The sequence below is a fragment of the Microtus oregoni genome, unplaced genomic scaffold, assembly GCF_018167655.1.
Source record: "Microtus oregoni isolate MIOR12 unplaced genomic scaffold, Mior012 000001F_ref0000356, whole genome shotgun sequence".
NCBI lineage: Eukaryota > Metazoa > Chordata > Mammalia > Rodentia > Cricetidae > Microtus > Microtus oregoni.
In genome coordinates, this window is record NW_024543060.1 from 79,043,442 (window position 1) to 79,064,232 (window position 20,791).

Below are 20,791 nucleotides of genomic sequence, written 5' to 3' on the forward strand. Positions count from 1 at the left end.
ACCTTGCGGTAATAACCTTGCTTGGCAGCAAGTTACTTTTCCCACGGAGCCATCCTGTCGTTCCAAACATGGCATTAAATAATATTGCCCAGTTTCTTGACTGTGACCACTGAGTAAGAAGGATGCATCTGGGAAAAATTAGAAGATTGCCAGATTTATTGTCAGAAACACCTGTGATAGGAAAAGGAAGAGCGCCAGCAGGAGTAGGTGACTCTCCCTTTCCGACTGCAATGCTGGCTTGCTATTATGCATAAAGAATAGAAAAACAAGGGTAAAGATCATGTTCAAAAATGCTTAGAACCGGGAATTTTCTCCATGGTAAACATAGAACACCTGAGTGGAGACTTGCCTAGAACTTCACAGGCATAATACATAGGTTGGAAATGGAAGCTATGCCCACTGGTTTGCTATATTCATAAAAAAGTTAGGCGAAATCTGTAAGTGCATCATTTTAGAGAGAACGTGGCAGGAGATTTTGAAAATATACATATAGAGGCGGTAGGGTAAGTACTTTGAACATTGGAGCCTGTTCTCATCACCATCTTACTTATGGGACAACCACAGCAAAACATTAAAAGTGTAAATAGTATGAATAAAACCAAATTTTCATATTTCAATAGTCCCCCCCCCCAAGTATTGTGCTTCTTTATGAAACATGATGATCACAGGAGTGACAGACCTTCAGGAACATATGTCAGTTTAATGTGTTCTGGTCATTTGACTAATTTGCCCTTTATAATATTTATGGGCCAACTCTATCAATTTATGATGCTTTCCTACTCAGTACTCCTCCTCCCTTGGCCATCAGCTTTCTCCAGTAATGCTGTCATCCCATTAGCTAGAATAGTAATGGTTGCTAACAGAAAATAATGCTCTTTCGGGGTGGGGCTTGCGATCCTTTATTTTTATTAACATATGCTCTTATACAAAATATTTTCTTAAATTTTAATGTAAGAGTGTCATATTTATATACAATAAAAATTCTTATATTTAGCCTTCATCCTCCATTTTCCACTACCATGCATTATGCTTCCAGCCCAACTTTATATCTTTTCTTTAAATATTTTTTGATTGCCACTAAGCTCAATGGATTCTGACCATTTGTTCCTTGGTAGGGAGCCTTCCACTGCAGTGTGAATTCTCCCTCCTCCAGCAACTATTTATTGAAAATAGCTCCACAAAAAGGGATGGAGCATAGGGATCGTCTGTACCATCTATACTAGAATTTTTGACAACTTGATCTTGTGTAGGTCTTCTACAGGTTTATGAGTGAGATAAACATGTCGTTTATGAGACAACATTTCATAGCATTCCACCTCTGCTTGCTCCAAATCTTATGGTCTTTCTACTTCCTTTCTCTTCAATGATATTCCTTAAACCTTGACAGGGGTGTAATATATATGTCTCACTTAAGGAAGTGTTCAACATGCTTAGTTTTCAGAGAAATGCAAATCAAACCAACTCTAAGATTCTATCTTATAACCTGTAAAAATGACCAAGGTTAAAAACACTGGATTTTACTTTAATAAAAGCTACATAATATTCTATATAATTTAGCTGGTTAGGTTATACAGTTTGCTGTGAAATATGTCAATATTTTAGGTACTATTTAAAATTTCTGTCTTATTATGATAGTTTGGTACATATAAAATTTCAAATTATTTGATAATTTTAAGAATCTAATTTATGAGATTGGCATAGTCAGGCAATCTGGAATCCCCTAACTTGTGAAGTTGAGAATGAAGAATTACTGGCTGCATGCTAGCATTATATTGATTTCAAAATCAATCAGTCAAGCAGATCTGGATTTGTATCTATGTGGAAAACCTTTGAGAAAAAAAAGTTTGTATTTGTTTAAGTGTCTTTGGCAACTTTGAGTATCTCGGTGTTAGTGATATTTGGTGACAGAATACATTTAAACTTCAGAGTGTCTTGTTCTAAGACTTCTATCTGCTTTTCCTGTCAGCCCATCTCTTACTGTACCACACCCCACACTGTAACCTTTAGTGACCCTGAGAAGCAAATACACAATACAGTTGAATGTGTGCTATTCTCTGTGGCTTATACATTAGCACATAGCTTCAACCTTTCTTTCCTAGGCAAAGCAATGCACAAGCTTTAAACATTGGCTAAACAATTATTACACAATCTGCTACATAGTCTCTATTGCTCTTTAGATCTCACCAGAGATTTCTGTACACTTATCTCTTAGATTTTAAGAACAAAAAAATGAAGACTTATTTTATTATTTACAAAAATTGTTTAATTAAAATGGTAAATATCCCATATCCCACAAAGTAAAATCCAGTCTTTCTTAATTTAGAGATGAAAACTTGTAAATTCAGCTCATAAAATTCTTATCATTTATTTTGTTATAATTATAAACAACTCTCCTATAACTATAAAATTTGTTGCCCAAAATTAATGTTATACATTCTAAAGTGCTTATTAAGTGAATTAGAAACTGTGAGTCAATGACATTTTAATTGCTTCATGATGAAATGATTAAACTTATTATTGAATGATTTACATCCAAATTCACTTTTTTCTCTAAAAGGATAAATTTTATACTCTTCCAGTAAATGATTTGTATGATCTTTTCTGATCTTCTAACTTACATATCTATATTTCAATTCCTTTGGGAAAATTAAAAGTGTTTTAGTTACTATATGAAGATAAGTTTTCCAGCTATGGTATACCATACAGTAGTCAGTAAAAATTTCTGTAAGCAAAATAATCTTAATATAAAGCAAGAACTCTTGAATATATGTTTCTGTTCATCTATCTAGTTATAAATTATATACCACTCACTTCTCTTTTGTTTTTCTATCAGAAGAGAGAAACAGACAAATGAGTAGACTGGAAAGCAGATGCTCCCACATGTATTATGCAGAGAAAAAGAATATCTCACAGTATATAACAGCAAAAGAACGTATGCTGTTCCATTTTACTTCATTTGGTATATTTAATCATCTTATTTCATTGTTTGAGAAGACATGATGATGAATCTAACAAAGTGAATATTGAGACTTTACTAATTAGAAGGAAACAGGATATACTGAAGCTGTTGTATACATGTCAGAATCGATGAAAGATCCACTCTCTACAAACAAGAAGTCATATTTCACAGTTACACTGCAATTACCCACTTATTTCACAGCTGTCAAAAGACATAGTCTTGAAATATGACTTTTTGAGGCACATACTCAAAAACCTTTCTCAACATTTTGCCAGAGAATGTTTCAAAAGACCCAAGCATACTATCTTTAGAAAAATCTAAATCAAAAGGAAAAGAGACATCAACATCTGCTATGTGACTTTTAGTAGCATTTCAAATATTCCTTAATTAATGTGTCATGTGAATCTAGTGGCTTTTCATACATATGGGAATTTAGAAAGTTATAGCTATTTAATTTAATAAAAAATAACAAAGGTTTGATTAAAACAGGAAAAAGTTAACGGTAGCATGGATTAACTCAGGAAACGTTCATTAAGCTCAATTGTGTGAAAAAAATGTGATAAGTGAAAAATATGTGATACATGCCTGTGACAATCTCCATGGCTGATATTTTTAAATGATTTTCTGTGTTACAATTGTTTGTTCATTTGTAATTGTATAGCAATTTGAATTGGTTCTAGATATGTAATAGTCAGAGTGTGGCAAAGGAAAAACAAATGAAAGAAAAATATATCAAAGGTACTGTGGTTTAAGTATCACTTGATCAAGAGTAAACAATATTAAAGAATAACAAGCTGGAATTTATTTATATATTCAGATTATAAAATTAATCGGGAAAGAATAAATATCAGCATAATGAATAAAGTTGGGGCTGGTTAAATACCAATGTTTGTTCAAACAGACAAATATATATATTTTTTAATATAATTATATATTTATATAATTTTAAAAGTACTGGTAAGATTCATAGACTGCCTCTTAGCAGATTTGTCACAGCCAACTGCTTGTGGCATTTTCCTGGTCCTAAAACCTATATAACTTTTGCAATATTAATAATTTAATCATTTTAATGCATAAAACATACCCTTTCAATTATATAGTTTCCAGGCCCATAAAAACCGTTACAATTTTGTAATCTTCTAGCTCTTCAAAATCAATCACATATAATAATCCAGGGAGAATTCCCAAACAACCCAAGCTGTTGCCAGGGTTAGAGTTTGATTGCAGTAACTAACAGTGAGGCCTCATGAAGAAGACAACACCTAGGTAGTTCATTGAACGCTGAGAGGTCGAGCTATTGCCTAACTAGAACCTTGACACTACAAGCTATTTTTCTTGGTACTGGAAAGTACTCTGCATACTACCAAAGAGGAAATATACCACCAACACAGCCACAAACATTTTGATCTGCAATAGTGTCCTATACATAAAATATGCTAGTCCAATGGTGTCACAAAGCTTGGTGATATAACCAACCAACACCAGATTTGATTCAAGACACACTTGATGGATGTGAAAATGGCCGTATGTTATGACCGCAGATTAGTTTAGTGTTTTTATGTGATTACTGAAAGTGTCAATCAATGGGTCTCTCCATCTATCTTTCCTTGTGGTTTTCTTGGGTTTACTTCCTTATTTTGTCCTATTCTTATGCTTTTGTTTTTATTTGGTCATAATATATCATATTATAATTATTTTATATTATATACTGTAATATATTATATAATATATAATAATATAATATAATATATTATATTTTAGAAGCCCCTTGGTTTTCTAATGAGAGACAGAAAGGATTGGGTACAGATAGAAGGGGAGTTGGTGTGAAACTAGAAAGAGTAGAGGGAGAGATAGCTTAATCAGAATATGGCAGATGAAATTAATTTATTTTCAACAAGTGAAAAAAAACTAAACTTAAAAAAGGTAAAATGTATTATTTATTTCTTAAATACTTCAAATACATACTTGTTGCTTATATACTTCATCTATATACTGGTATGCACAGTTTATAGACAACAGCCAACGTTGACATTTGTAAAGAAACTTCACAAAATATTGCTAACTACTGACACATCTTTTCAGTTTTGATCTTCTGAAAACATTTTAGACAGCAGTAATCCTTTAGAAAACATCCTCACTTCACAGAAACCTAGTGCCCATTTAGTCCTGAAGCTGTCTGCTTTTTGAGTGAACTCAATTTTATTGGACTTGACAGTATCTCGGTCCAATCTTTTTCTTTCCTCCATGTTCAATAACAGCACTGTACTCGAAAATCAAAAACAGCTTCGTACATACAAAAGTGCATGGAGAGAGAATAAACATAGGTGTACACATGTCTGTCAATCTTTTGGTATTACTAGAGAAATCCATGTTAGGGCATGAGACAAGGGAGAGAAGTCTTTTACTTCTAGATCACTGAAGTTTCTTTCACAATGTTTTACTTCTATTCTGCTCTCAACAATTGGTAACTGAAAAATAGCATCACATATTAAAGAATTTAAGCAATCAGCAACACAAATTTTCTTATTAGGTTACAACAGTATTGGATATTAATTCTAAAAGATATAGTATTCATTCTTATGTTGCAAACTGTTTCTACATATGAACTGAACTAGGCTGACATAACTGGCTAAATATTTGGAATGAAATGAGCTAAAACAAACCATTTTTTTCTTCTCCTCTACCATAAAATAACAAAATGTTTAACACAAAAATCTCATTAACTGGTTTGTAGACTAATGGTAAGCCAGAAAAAAATATACAAAACAAAGCTAACAAACAATAAACACATTTGTATTATTCAAACATGTGACACTGGGCTTTAGTATAAAGATATTGTTTTATTTAATCCTTTCTTATGTACCTGAAATCGCAGCAGTTAAATTATGAAGGTTGCTTACCACCATTAAGAAAATAAAAGTCGTGTTGTATGAAAGGAGAGAAGGTTAGCACTCTTCTTGATAAGGACAGAAGAGGCCCTGGGGCCTAACAACACGCATATGGTTAAGGCATTGCCACCTACTTCGTGGCATCTAACCACTGTTTTTTTTTTAAATATTTATTATTTATTATGTATACAATATTCTTTCTCTGTGTATGCTTGCAGGCCAGAAGAGGGCACCAGACCTCATTACAGATGGTTGTGAGCCACCATGTGGTTGCTGGGAATTGAACTCAGGACCTTTGGAAGAGCAGGCAATGCTCTTAACCGCTGAGCCATCTCTCCAGCCCCTAACCACTGTTTTTGCAGGGAAGCACATATCTTAACTAAGGGAGCAATCTTAGGGTTGACAAGAGACTTGGACCTAGAGGGGCTCCCAGGTGCCCAGGGCGATGTCCCCAGTTAGCTCCTGGGGCAGCTGAGGATAGGGAACCTGAAATGACCCTGTCCTATAGCCATACTGATGAATATCTTGCATATCACCATAGAATCTTCATCTGGCGATGGATAGAGATAGAGACAGAGACCCACACTGGAACACTGGTCTGAGCTCCCAAGGTCCCAATGAGGAGCAGAAGGAGGGAGAACATGAGCAAAGAAGTCAGGAAGGACCACAAGGGGTGCACCCACCCACTGAGACAGTGGGGCTGATCTATTGGGAGCTTACCAAGACCAGCTGGACTATGACTGAAAAAGCATGGGATAAAACCGGACTCCCTGAATATGGTGGACAATGAGGGCTGCTGAGAAGCCAAGGACAATGGCACGGGGTTTTGATCCTACTTCATGTTCTGGCTTTGTGGGAGCCTAGCCAGTTTGGATGTTCACCTTCCTAGACCAGGATGGAGGGGGGGGGGGGGGACTTTGGACTTTCCACAGGGCAGGGAACCCTGACTGCTCTTCAGACTGGAGAGGGACTGGGAGAGGAGTGGGGGGAGGGGGAGAAGGGTGGGGGGAGGGAGAGAAGGGTGGGAGGAGGGGGAGGGAAATGGGAGGCTGGAAGGAGGCAGAAATTTTTCTTTTCAAAAAAAAAATAAATAAAAATAAAATGTCGCTGGGCGGTGGTGGCCCACGCCTTTAATCCCAGCACACTCAGGAGTCAGAGGCAGGCAGATCTCTGTGTGTTCAAGGCCAGCCTTGTCTACAAGAGCTAGTTCCAGGACAGGGACCAAAAGCTACGGAGAAACCCTGTCTCAAAAATAAAAAAATAAAATAAAATAAAATAAAACTGTTTAAGAAAATAAAAGTCTTGAAATTTGAATATGAGTAACATTGTGAGAGGAAAGTCTTGCAACTTAGAAGGAGCTAGAAAAGTTCACTCTGAAGAATATGTCTACACCATAATACAGGCAGGGAACAGAAGAGCCCTCTGAGACTAAGACAAAGAACTTGATGTGGGAGTCATAGACTTACCAACAAGAAAGAATGTGGCAAGGAGATAAAGATTGTATGGCTGTCATAACAAAAATGATTATGGCATTGTTCTATGAACTATGTGAAGAACTATGTATATATAAATAATTTATTCATATATATATATATATAATATACATAATAGTTTATAAAGAAGCAAGATGTTTTAAAAACCTAGCTATCACTTTTAGGTGAGTAACTACACTTGTGGATGCAGAACAGTGGGAAACTGGGTCAATGAGAATTAGAATGGGGTTCAACTATTTTCTTATACTTTCCAACTAGATTTCCCATAACTAAAGCAAAGAGAGAAATAATGAAAATAAGATTACTTAAGGACCTCATCCTGTTGGCAGGTTCAGAGAAAATAATTTTCTTACTAAAGGAATCAATGGTAAAGAAAGAAGTAAGCTTAGAGTGAAATTAAGACGCTTAAATTTAATTATAATGTGAAACTATTAAGGAGATAACAATATCTATTGTCAAGATAAAGATTTTCTCTAGGAAAAATAATACACATTTTTAATAGGAAAATTGCAATAAGATTATGCTTTTCTGGTATCCATCAAGTCTTCAGCATGGAATTTACCATTAGGTATGTAGCAGATATCTAGAAGTGAGATACTGTTCCTGAAGGAAAGTTCAGAAAGTAAGCACAGTGCCTCCAAACTTGTTAAAATACAATTCAGTCCTAAGACTCACATTTTAAACATAAAAGTGTGGCCATGCCCAGCTGTGCTCCCAGAACTCCCACAGTGAGCTTGTGCAGGGAGCCAGATACAGGAAAACAGCTAGACGCAATAGGAGAAATAAGAGAGATCTTGACTCAGCTATGTTCTGACCTGTATTCATGGGCTGTGGGAAACATGCAAGCACATGCACGTGCATGCACACACACACACGTAAATATAAGTAAATATATGCATAGACAAATAAATAGAATTAAACGTCATTTTCATATGAAATATACAATTAGAACCACTCAATAATAGATAACAAAGCTTTTATAATATAATAAAATTATTAAATTTGAGGAATTTTTCTTCTGGACACAGTGACATAATACAGACTTGGTTGAGCACACATAAAGCAACAAATTTTGACCATAACATTCTCAATGATAGAAGAGTTCAAAACAATTCAACAGTTTTATAAGACAAATTAAAGACACCAAAAGAACCTAAAAACATATAGGTATGTCTACAGCAATTGATCAGTGATTAATATTTATCAGGGCTCATCCTGAGGACCTGAGTTCAGTTTCCAGTACCCACATCAGGTAGCCAAAAACAAATTGTTAACCAGATACCATAGGATCCAATACATTACTGGCATTCACAAATGCACATAAATAATATCTTCTTTAAAAATACAGTATTCAATATAAAACATAATGCAGTGTTGATGGAGGTTTCTGCCCTGCCCAGTCCCACAATAAACATACAGAAACTATATAATTTTCAATACTCATAGGGCATTAGCTTAAACAGATTTCTAGCTAGCTCTTATATTCTAAACTAACCCATCTCTATTAATCTGTGCATCACCACAAGGTCGTAGCCTACAGGTAAAGTTTCTGCAGGCTCCAAGGGAGGCCTCTGTCTCCTGTGGTGGTCACATGACTTCTCTCTGACTGTGCCTACTCTCTCTATACCTCTCTTCTAGTCTGGCTAAGTTCTGTTAAGACACTGGCCGAAAGCTGTTTCTTTTTTAACCAATGGCCATAAAACATATTCACAGCGTAGATCACCTCCCACATCAATACAGACAACTAATTAATTCTAGGAATTAAGTTTCAAATACAATTTACAAAGAAGAAAACTTGAGAAGGGTATGAAATGAATCAAGGATTGACAGCAATGTACACACCCTTATTAATGATATTGCATGTAAAATAACTAGATACCTCAGTTAAGAAAAATAGTATGTTAATGTAAATACAAAGCAACTGCTGTTCTGGTTTACATTCTTTTGCTCTGATAAAACACCATGACTAGCCAGGCACTGGCGGCACATACCTTTAATTTCAGCCCGCTGGAGGAGGATGCAGGTGGATCTCTGTGAGTTTGAGGCCATCTTCATCTACAGAGCTAGTTTCAGGAAAGGCTCCAAAGCTATACACAGAAACCCCATCTCAAAAAAACAAAACAAACAAACAAGCTCACTGGTTACCTGAATAAAAGCAACCATAGCAGGAAACTGATCATTTTATCTTAAGCTTCCGGGACATAACCCACTGTAGAGGGGTGTCAGTATAGAAACAAGAGGCAGTGATTTAGGAGAATAATGTTGTACAGCTCACTAGCTTGGCATACTGATTGCTCACTGGCTTGTGTTTAGTTAGCTTTCTTGTCCAGCCCAGACTCACCTGCCTTAGGATGGTGCTCCCCACAGTGGGTTGGGTCCTCCTATATCAATAAAGAAAATCTCTCATAGACATGGCCACATACCAATTTGATCTGGGAAATCTCTCTACTGAGACTTCACGTTACTCTAGGCTGAGTCAAATTGATAGCTGATCTAACAAGGACAGTAAGCTCCATCCATGTAATTTTAGAAACATGCTTTTACTGTTAGGTTTATTTTAGAGAAATAGGAGCAAAAGAATAAAAAATATTGTAATACAAATCAGTGTAAAATAGAGCAATATAAGCCCGACAGATGAGGTACCGAAAGCTGCTGCTTATTACAAATTTTGGTCAGAACTGAACTATATCCTAGTTGGTTTTATGAAACTTTGTAAATAAGTGGTATTATCAAATATAAACTTATATTTAATTAGTGAATTAAAATAAATAAGACAATGTTGTTATATTTTTAAGTTTATACAGACATCAAAAATCTTAGATTAATGTACTTGCCTTAATAGAAACAATCAATCAAATGCGAAAAATTCTAAGGTAGTTTGTCATGCACTCTTGACCTGTCTGAATCTCACTGTGTAGCTAAGCATGACCTTGAGCTTCTGATTCTCTTTCTTCCAATTCCAACATGCCAAGATTATACACATTTACGCCCAAGCACTATTCATGCAGTGTTTAGGATCAGGAGCTCCTACATGTTAGGCAAATGATCCATAAAATCAGCATTATCCTCGGTCTAAAAAACATCATGCTAAATGATAGTTGAAGAATTCCTTTTCCTTCAGGTGAACATGAGATTTCCATTAACAATATTACTCATTTTGTGCCTTATCCCTTGCTGTGTTTTGTCGATTACCAGAAAGCCAGTTGCTGGGCACATAAATTATAATATAAACAAATAATTTTCATGGTTATCTTGGAGTGTGTGCAAATCTTGATAGTGAATGTGATGAATTAATACAGGCAGAAGTTTGTCAATATTACTGAAATCTGTTCTTAGTAATTGTAGCTATTGGAGTCTACTTTTCGTAGCTCTAGTAAAACTGTCAATTCTCTATGCTTATAACTGTATGATGAATATGTTCACTTCTAGTGTTAGGTTGATTTAGAGTTTCCTTGTGGATATTTTTTCAAAGTTTTTGTGCCTGGACCACAGATTACCTGCTCTTTTCTTATGCTTCGAAACTGCTCGCTTTTAAAATAAAATTTCCTGTTCCTTTTGTAGCCAAAGAAAGTCAAATATCATTTTAGAATCTTATGAAAATGAAGAATCATTCAGATTTACTGGAAAAATAGACTTTAGTCCCTGTCACATCTTCCAAAAGTGAGGGCATAGAGTAATTCCAACCAAGGACCTCCTATGGTCAGTGCAATCAGACACTGCTCAATGCATGAGCCACAGTAATAAAATATGAAAGTATATTTCTTGAATAATATTCCCATCCATTACTTTTCTCAGCTTGATAAATCGTTTGAATCTGTGCTAGATGCAATCCTAGTAGTTGGTGTGGGACAGTTGAACTTCAGGATAGTGGCCCAGGCTTTCTAATTAGGTCCTTTTATAAGAAGCATGAAGCCCCATTCTTCTCTCAAATCTATTGCACAAATTCATCTCTTGAAACATCATTTCCTGTAGTAACATCATTTACTGTAAAATTGGTCTTATGTTACTTTTAGTAATTGAGTATATCCCAGCTAACATTTACAAACTGTGTTAGGATATTGGGATATGTTCCACTTATCTGGTAGGGTGATTGGACTGGAAAAATGGTGTTAAATAAATACAGATTGCCAAACTAACTGAAGAATTTGTGTTTCACCCTTTGTTTTGCTTTTAGCAGTGGACTGGTTTGTTGTTTTTTACTTCATCATCAGACTTGTTTAAAATGATGATATTTTTTATATTTTAGAGAATACAGGGAAATTTTAATTTCAAATGTAATTAGTTGAATAATCAATACAATAAATATATTTATATGCTTTTGCTGTGACTTAAAAGGAATACATAGTTATTATAATATATAATATACCTACATTATTATAACTATACATATAGTAACTTGTGCTATAAATAATATAAATTATATATATAAAACTAACTAGTGCTATAATTGATACGATTTATAGAACAAGTTAGTTTTATTCAAACTACTGTTTAACCATTATCAGAGATAATTTCTACCAAGATATAATTTCATTGTTGACCTCTTGCCAGGTATAAAGAAGATTAAGCATGGTATCCAGTTATTGTAATTGATGATATTTCAGGTAATGACTACTCATTGGTTATGAAGGGAGAGATTTACAGAAATGTGTTCCAAACATATTCATTCATTACAATCCATCAGCCTCCCATGATGTTCACCTCTAAGCAAACATAATCTGGATTTTTCTAATACTAATACCTTATTTATAAATGTTTATTCATGGTGATAAGCAGCTTAGAAGTGACATTAGAGACTGTGCATACATTCTGTGCTTTTAAGTATTCTCAGTTACATATATATATATATATATATATATGTTTGTGTGTGTATATAAATATATACAAAAGCCCATATACGTGTGTTATATTTATATTTATATCTTGATTTTCTTGGATTTCTGTCTACAACATTACATCATCTTATATAGAATACTGAAAATTTTAGGAATGGAAAGATGACTCAAAAATAAATAACATCTATTAAAAATAAGATGACCAGAAATTGTATCTTATCACCCAATAGAGCAGCTGTTCATGCTTATAACTCTAGGTATCAAGTGTATGGGGAAAGTGTAGAGAAAAGTAATTCTTTATTTTCAAGTATTCAAGATGTTCATTTGCTGAAGGTAAGGTCAACTAAATAGCATACATATTGTTCCAAATGACTAATTAATTATTGTGTTTTAAGTCTCGAATTTTAATAACTAGTTCATCATGAATGAAATAATATAAGAAACAATTGCTATTTTAAACATTAAGAATTTATTTCAAAAATAGATAATATCTGTTTTGCAACATAAGTCATGGTAGGTAGGACAATAAGATATTGAGTTATCCTTTAATTTTGAACATTTTATTTTTCAGTCTTTGTTTTACAGTTATTTGGTTTGATGTTGCTTCATGAACAAAGTACTAAAACTATGTATACTATTTATTCATTAATTTGATATTTTTATTATCACAGTCAACTGATACATATTTTTATTATTTAAGGAGAGATATCAGAGTCTCTATTAATATATTTCTTCTTTTGAAATTATAATGTAATCACTTCACTTAAATAACTTTCTCCTTCCCTTTCTTCTTTCCAAAGTTTAAATATACCCTAACTGGTGCTCTTAAAATTCATGGCCTCTTTTTTATTCATTGATGACAGATATATGTATGAATAACCTCTTCAGCCTATATAATGTTACTTCTCTGTATTTCTTTGGGGGGGGTGAGCATTTAGTATATTTTATACAAATGAAAGGTATAAATATATCATTATACCATAAAATACAGAAAGAGCAAGCATTTGAAATAAATTTAAGGTAGCTTATGCATACATAGGATAGCTTTTTAAAAAAAAATCACAGATATTTTATTCTCACATCTGACTCTTTTATCCACCCAGTACTCATCACCTCTTCTCTTGTTAAATGTAACTACAGTGCAATTAGCTAGAGCAAACACTGGGATTATTTTGATTGACTAGAGCTAAAAAAGAAACGTTGAATTTTTCTCAGTGTAGAAGTTCTAAAATAAGTGAAAAATCATCTCAAATTACACAAGAAAATTAAGGATTCTAAAAACACTGATAGTTGATAAGGAGGTTGGAGAAGAGGTTGTCAGCAGTAATTTTGATTGTTTTTTTTTTTCTAACTTTCTGAGATAACTCAACAAATTATCGCAGGGCACTCTAGGCAACCATACCGACTAGAATTGGATTCATGATAGAATCTGAATGATACATAAGTAACCACCAAATCAATATAGAATATTTGGTTTAAGGAAAGAAAAAAATATATAACCTGTCTTAGAATGTAGAATAATATAAAATTCAGAGGCAACTATGTCAGACAAAGATTAATTAGTATTTAAATAACAGAAATTTTTAGGGTAAATAATGTATGAAAATAAAAATAACTTTGCTGTGGGACAGTGATTTCACACTGTAAAGATTTGTTTCATTTACTTGTTTAATAAAACACTGATTAACCTGGAGTCAGGCAGGAAGTATAGGTGGGGAAACTAGGTAGGAAGTAAAGATGAAACAATGAGAACAGAAAAGTCCTGGGAAAAGGATAGAATCAGTCTGCAGTCAACACCCAGACACAGAACAAGCCAGACACAGAGTAAGAAAGATGTTACTGCCTTGCTAAAAAAAGGTACTAAGCCACATGGCTAACATAGACATGAATTATGGACTAATATAAGTTATAAGAGTTGATAAGAAGCCTGAGCTAATAAGCCAGCCAGTTTATCATTAAAATAAACCTCTGTGTGTTTCTACGGGACTGAACAACTAAAGGACCTGGTGGGACAAAAACATCCATCAATATACCTTGATTGTTTTATACATTCCCATGTTTTCTTTTTTACTTGAATCGCTGCACACATGTATATGTGTACACACATATGCATTTGAATGAAGGTACACACAGTGGCCAAGTGCTCTTGATGCTCCTGAGGCTATGTTATAATTGCTTGTGAGCCACCCATTGTGGATGTCGGGGACTGAAGATGGGTCCTCTGCAAGAGCTGTATTTGCTCTTTTAACAACCGAGCCTCTATATTTGGTCCAGGTAATTTGGAAATATTTTCCCCGCATTTAGCTAAAAAGCATTTTTTTAAATTAACTTTGATCATTCAAGGCAGATAACTAGTAAGATTTTATTTAGATCACAAAAAGAATGACAAAGAGAAAAGAAAGCACATAGTTGCAGCATACACGTAATTTAAAAAATATGCATGTTTGTTAGAAAAGTAGTAGTACATTTAAAAAGGAAAAAAATATAGTTGGTAATTAAAACCCACATAGTGAGGAATTAATGCTATGAAAAACATATATTTCAGACCAATATAGGAGACAGGACAAAAGAAAACACAACAAAGAGCAAATAAACAAAAATATTTTGAAGTGAATACACAAGCTGATTTGAAAACCACACTCTATTAACACCATACCTTGAAGGGGACCTGTTACTTTCCCCTCAAGATTACATGGGCTCTGGTATTTTGCAGAATATTATTTTAACTGGGCAAAGATAGGTTATATTTCTTTATGCTGCAGAATATTACTTTAACTGTGTAAAAGTCTGTGACTTCTGTTTATTCTGCATTTGTTTAATGAATTGAGAATGTGTGCTTAATTATGCAAAGATGTGTTGCATCTGGTTCATCTTGCCTACCTAAGACATCTGATTGGTCCAATAAAATGCTAAATGGCAAAAAGCTAGGCAGATAGAGAATAGGCAGTATTGACAGGAATAGAAGTGGATAAATAGGAGGAATAATCTAGGATCCAGAAGAAAAGAAAAAAAGCACTAGAGGAGAAGGGAGGAAAGAACAAGGGGGAGGGGATATCTGGACCAGAAGCAAGGCAGGCATCACCCACCCAAATATAGTGAAAAGAAAGTAAGGAAAGATAATAAGAACCAAGGCAAAAATTAGAAAAAGAAAAACAGGTTAATTTAGGTTAAAATAACTTGCCAGAAATATGCCTAATCTAGGTTGTGCATTTAAAACTAATAATAAGTCTCTGTGTCATGATATAAGAGCTGGTTGGTGGTCCAAAAGACTGATTGGTAAGAGATTATTATGAACTCTAATCATTTCTCACTTTATCAGTGAGCACTGGTATTATCTCACATTTGGAAGAAACCAGTAATATGTCACCAATCAGTAACGATAGTAAACAGATGTGAAGAAGAATCTCTTTAAACAATATCAGAGAGACTCGAGCATGTATTTATAAATAGTCTATCACAATGGAAACTGACAATTCATTCTTAGAAAATTAAACTGAGAAAAAAAATAAAAAAAAGAAAATTAAACTGAGTGTCTAATAATAACAACTTAATAAAATTCAAATGCATCGAATTATAAGGGATAATGATAGAAAGTATAAAAATGTAGATCACTGATACTTCATCTATTTTGTGGTGGAAACTTAGTTTTATGCTATGACTTTGAAAAATGCAATAAGCATGTAAATTAGCCTATGTACACGTGTACACGTGACTCTACTGAGTTTTCTGATCACAAGGCAACAGAATAATGTACATGTATATGCCAAGAACAGAGCTAGGAAATTTCATTGTATTTTTCATGTATCCTTAAATTTGGCAGATGCAGAATATACTGATACATCTTTATTAATAATGACACAATTGAATAGTAGATAAAGTGAAAGTTATCTCCCAATGTGATGTCTACTAGCAAAAACAAAAATAAATTATTACTTTCATTAAAATGCAAAGACACACAGGATCACACAGGTCTGTAATTCTACTCCTCAGGACATTCAGTCATAGAGAATGTAAGTTATTGGCCTGAGCTACTGAGAAATGTCCTGACTGAAAAAAATATGTCAATCAATACAAAAATAAAACACAATATGCTTCACTAAAACTATGATCAAATTTTTAAAAAAGAGAACATGATTCATTGGACAGTAGAGACCTTTTGCATTCTCATTATTCTGTAGTTAGAGGAGAAAGCATTTGCTATCACTAAACTGAGCTATTATTAATTCTGCATTCTTCTGTGTATTATAACTTAATGTAAGTACAAAGATCCAACATAACCAATAATATTCATATGCAATTCTTTATGTCAGTTTCTCTAAAATTAACAACACGGGTATAATGTAACACATTTCATATACTTTTGTGTTCACAGCTGATAAATGCATTTAGCATATGTGACATAGCAAACATAGAGTTTATAAAAACCAATAAAGCCAACTAATTGAATGAGTGAGCATCTTCAGCCATGCTTACCTCTACTCTTGAATCCAGGAGACATCAGAACTCTGAAAAATTAAAATTGGGTTTTACTAATGTCACTCATGCATTAGTTTATTTAAGACTGAGATTATAGGCAACATTAAATATATTTTGTTATAGTCTCATAATCTGATGTTTTAAAACATCTGCATATCATGTGGGATCTTTATGAAGGAAACAGTCATGGTAAAAGTTACTCTCCTGTTTTAGATCAGTTAAAGATTGTAAAGAGTATTCAGTATGCAGTAAATAAAATATTGCCAATAACTTTTGGAATTATGCACTTCACCACCTTGTTTCATCACACTGTAAAATCTTACAAGAATTTCAGATATGGTAACTGTAGAAAATACAAAAATATTTACCACACAAATTTGTTGATAAAAGCAGAATTTTATTAATTATTTATAATTATAATAATATTTGTAATATTATTAATCCTGTGATGAATCTATGTGGCAGATACATTTTTACACTTTGTTCTTTTTGACAACAGTCATCGTTTACCCTTGTTTTCAAAAATAAAATGTAATAATATCAAGAGGTTCAAAGGAGCACTATTTAGTGGTATTCTAGCAATTCATTTCATGAAAATATGGGAAAAATTTATGTGTTCCTTGTCCCTCAGTAATGTTTTGAAATTATAAAAGGTCCCCCCCAAAAAAAAATATCCATGTTTGATAATCAATGTAGTGAGTGTATCCTACCCAGTTTTACTGATTAGGGATCAATTCCACCATAAAACATCGCTCTTGTTCAACAGACTAATATATTTATATTTTCCTTTTTTTTCCTCCTGGTTTTTGGAGACCTCTCAGATATACAGATTGGTATTGTAATTATATTCTTCCAGTACCATCTTTGCTGGTCTCCCAGCACAATACAATACAACTTGGTGGTTTTATATAAAGCAGGGAAGTAACCCAAACATTGAAATGACTCTTTTCATTGTTTCAGGAAACCTCAGTTCATTTTTTTTAATTTAAAATGAGTCAAAAATGCATTAGGGAAAATAAAACATATTATGATCTATACTACTAAAATCCACGGACACTATTGCAAAAGATTCCAATCAGTGGAGGTTGGTTTTTAAGTTGTGTTACTTCTATATTTAATTTTAAATTAAGTCTATAGCTATATTTAATTAGTATGCTTCCTAGAAGTCAAAAAAACCCATATTTGGCACAATTAACAAGGGATACGCTGTTTTTAGCCTGTTTCACACTCTTTGTTCTGTGATTATACCATAAAGAGATTGACATGTGTACAAATAGCTCATGCAATTATACAGAATAATGAAGGGAATTTCACTTTAGAAAGTAAATACTATGGAGTGAGATCAAATTTTACTGTATAAAATTTAAGTAGTTCAGTGACAAACTTTTATAAACATCATGTACGCTAAATTTACATTTCTTCCCCTAAGCGTCTTCTGTATTAGTTTGTAAACTCAGGTTATGTACTCACAACTACATTCACTTTTTGTTTATCTAAATCTGGTAGATTCCTTCTTATTCCTACTGGCAATAAATTATTGCTCTACACTACTTGTACACATTAATAATCTACTGTTTGTTCAATAAATTATGTTCAGTGGATGAATATAAATTGAATAAACTCAGAATTCCAGGTGCTATTGAACAAAAGTAGATGCTACTAAGGTCAAGAAAGAGCTTCTCCGTTTTTCTTATTTACAAGTATATGAATTTAGTTTGGAAATGTAAAAGCCTTAAGCTATCATGGAGAAACAATACCTTTATTGAGTTTAATGTGGTAATCAAATGATCATTTGAACATTCTAATTTCATAACTTTTCTGAACAGTGTTAATATTTTAGCATTGTAGAAGCACATCATTTTGATACAGACTAATATAATCAGAAAATCTGGACTTTTGTCAACTTAATTATTTACAGAGTACAATTTTGTGAGTGTCTCTCTGAGAAAAAAATCACGGAATCTCTCATTGCCTTAAGCAATATTGATATTAATAATATAAATAATTGTTTGAGTATATAATATCATTATTAATACTGTGCATAATTAATCCAGTTTCCAAATATGAGGAGAAGAAAAAAATTTAACCTCATCATTACAATAGAACCTTTTTGATTTCTCTTGATTTTTTGTTTTTTCCATCTAAATAATATAACCTTTTTACCAATTTTTTTTTTTTTTTTTTTTTGGTTTTTCGAGACAGGGTTTCTCTGTGGTTTTGGTTCCTGTCCTGGAACTAGCTCTTGTAGACCAGGCTGGTCTCGAACTCACACAGATCCACCTGCCTCTGCCTCCCGAGTGCTGGGATTAAAGGCGTGCGCCACCACCGCCCGGCTTACCAATATTTTTTATAATTTTGGAAAAAATACACTACCATAAATTATTTTTATCTTATCTTTTTCTATTATGACTGCTGAAATTTATTAGACTATTGTCTTGACAATTACTAGATTTTGATCCATGTATCTTTTCTTTTTCAATAGAATCAAAATAACGTATAGCTGATGGTAAGATGAAAAAGACCATACCAGAGGTAGGCAGATGGAATGAAAATTGAGCAACTGACTGTATGAAAAATAACTATGAAATAAGTCTGTCACATGAAAATAAATCAATATTTATTTGACAAATACTTCATAATTAGAAATTTCTGGTAACCTTATTTGAGGAATTGCTAAAAAAGTAATAATACGTCTGTTTACCTTTAAGCTGGTCTTTAACCACTTCTGTATACAGTTTGCAACCCCACAAACTCACTTGTGAGAGTTCTGTTTTAAAATGTGATGCTATCTAGATATATGACCTATGGGAAAACACATGGCCTGGATGAACTCATGTGGCCTCAGTATTCCATTTCGGGTTAAAACCCTAATGGGATGAGTCTCAGAATACCTGTCTTCATTTACAGCACAGGTAGTCCATACCAGAAGTGCACATACTAAATTTCACTAGGAATAAGACGGTATTTTGTCTTTATTCCTTTTGAATAATAATCTATTGACACTGAATTACAGTTATATTATATCCCCTTCCAATACCCACCTCCATTATTTTCAATGTGTGCCCCTTGTTTTCTCTCTAATTCATGACTTCTATTTATTTAAGTGTCTCATGTTCTAGGATGTAATATCTTTAAACCTCCAAAATTGTCCTAATTTGTTATAGCATTCAACATTAAAATAATGCATTAACTCAATCATAGCACATACTTTGATGCCAAATGTGAAACATTCATTTCTGCATTAGTTTTAGTAATGATCATCTATCCTCAGAAATGTTATATGATAAGAAATAGCTAAATTATTGTATTTAAAGACCATTCTTTCTTATAATTTTTCTATGCACTTTATGAAGGTTACAACATTGCTTTATGCTTTATTTAAAGGAATTCTTCTTGTAGCAAGTTTCGATGGAGCCTTCTTAAGACAAATTCTGAAATATCTAATAGAAATTATCCGTGTAAAGATGGCTAATTTAAGCAGAGACCTCTATGTCTTAGAATGAAAGTCAAGAAAAAGGAGTCCTAATAGTCTGTGAAAACCATGGGCTACGTGCGAGCATGCATGAAACAGCGAACACCACACGAGCAGGAGCGGATCTAGACCAAGGACATTTACAGAAACAGGACTGAAGCAGTGACCAAGGCAGAAGCAGGCCTGAGACATCAAACTCCACAGGAGCAGGTAAAGGGGAGCAACCACTGAGGCAGTAGGCCAGAGTCAGAGACCTCTGTTGGTCGAGGTGTGAGTCTGGGACCTCTGAGGGAGTACACCTGAGCCAGAAATTCTGTGGGTCCAGGTGCACCCAAGTCTGGGACCTCCAGCGATGATAATGTAGTAAACTTCTGAAACTATAAGTGAGCCATCCCCATTTGATGTTTTTTAGTATCAGAGTTGCCTTGGGAGAGAGCAGGGATACAAGGAGCTTACCTAAACATAATAAAGGCAATATACAGCAAGTCAACAGCCAACACCAAACTAAATGGAGAGAAACTCACAGCAATCCCACTGAAATCAGGAACAAGACAAGATTGTCCACTCTCTCCATATCTATTCAATATAGTTCTTGAGTTGCTAACTAGAGCAATAAGACAACATAAAGAAATCAGATACAAATCAGAAAAGAAGTCAAACTCTCACTA

At 33.7% G+C, this 20,791-nt stretch overlaps 1 protein-coding gene and 1 non-coding gene across 3 annotated transcripts in view; one reads left to right on the forward strand and one right to left on the reverse strand.

Annotated features, from left to right (window-relative positions):
• The window catches only part of Mgat4c (MGAT4 family member C), a 497,836-nt gene that overhangs the window by 364,094 nt on the left and 112,951 nt on the right, over positions 1 to 20,791 (reverse strand). The window contains exon 2 of one of the 2 annotated variants that reach the window (XM_041674778.1): positions 16,649 to 16,680. The exons of the other annotated variant lie outside the window; for it this stretch is intronic. The gene's annotated coding sequence lies outside the window, so the exon portion shown is untranslated. The remainder of the gene's footprint in view (positions 1 to 16,648; positions 16,681 to 20,791) is intronic. 2 annotated transcript variants of the gene reach the window in all.
• LOC121464826 lies at positions 5,882 to 6,007 on the forward strand. Its single transcript, XR_005976569.1, has one exon. It is a non-coding gene; the product is annotated as a U6atac minor spliceosomal RNA (small nuclear RNA).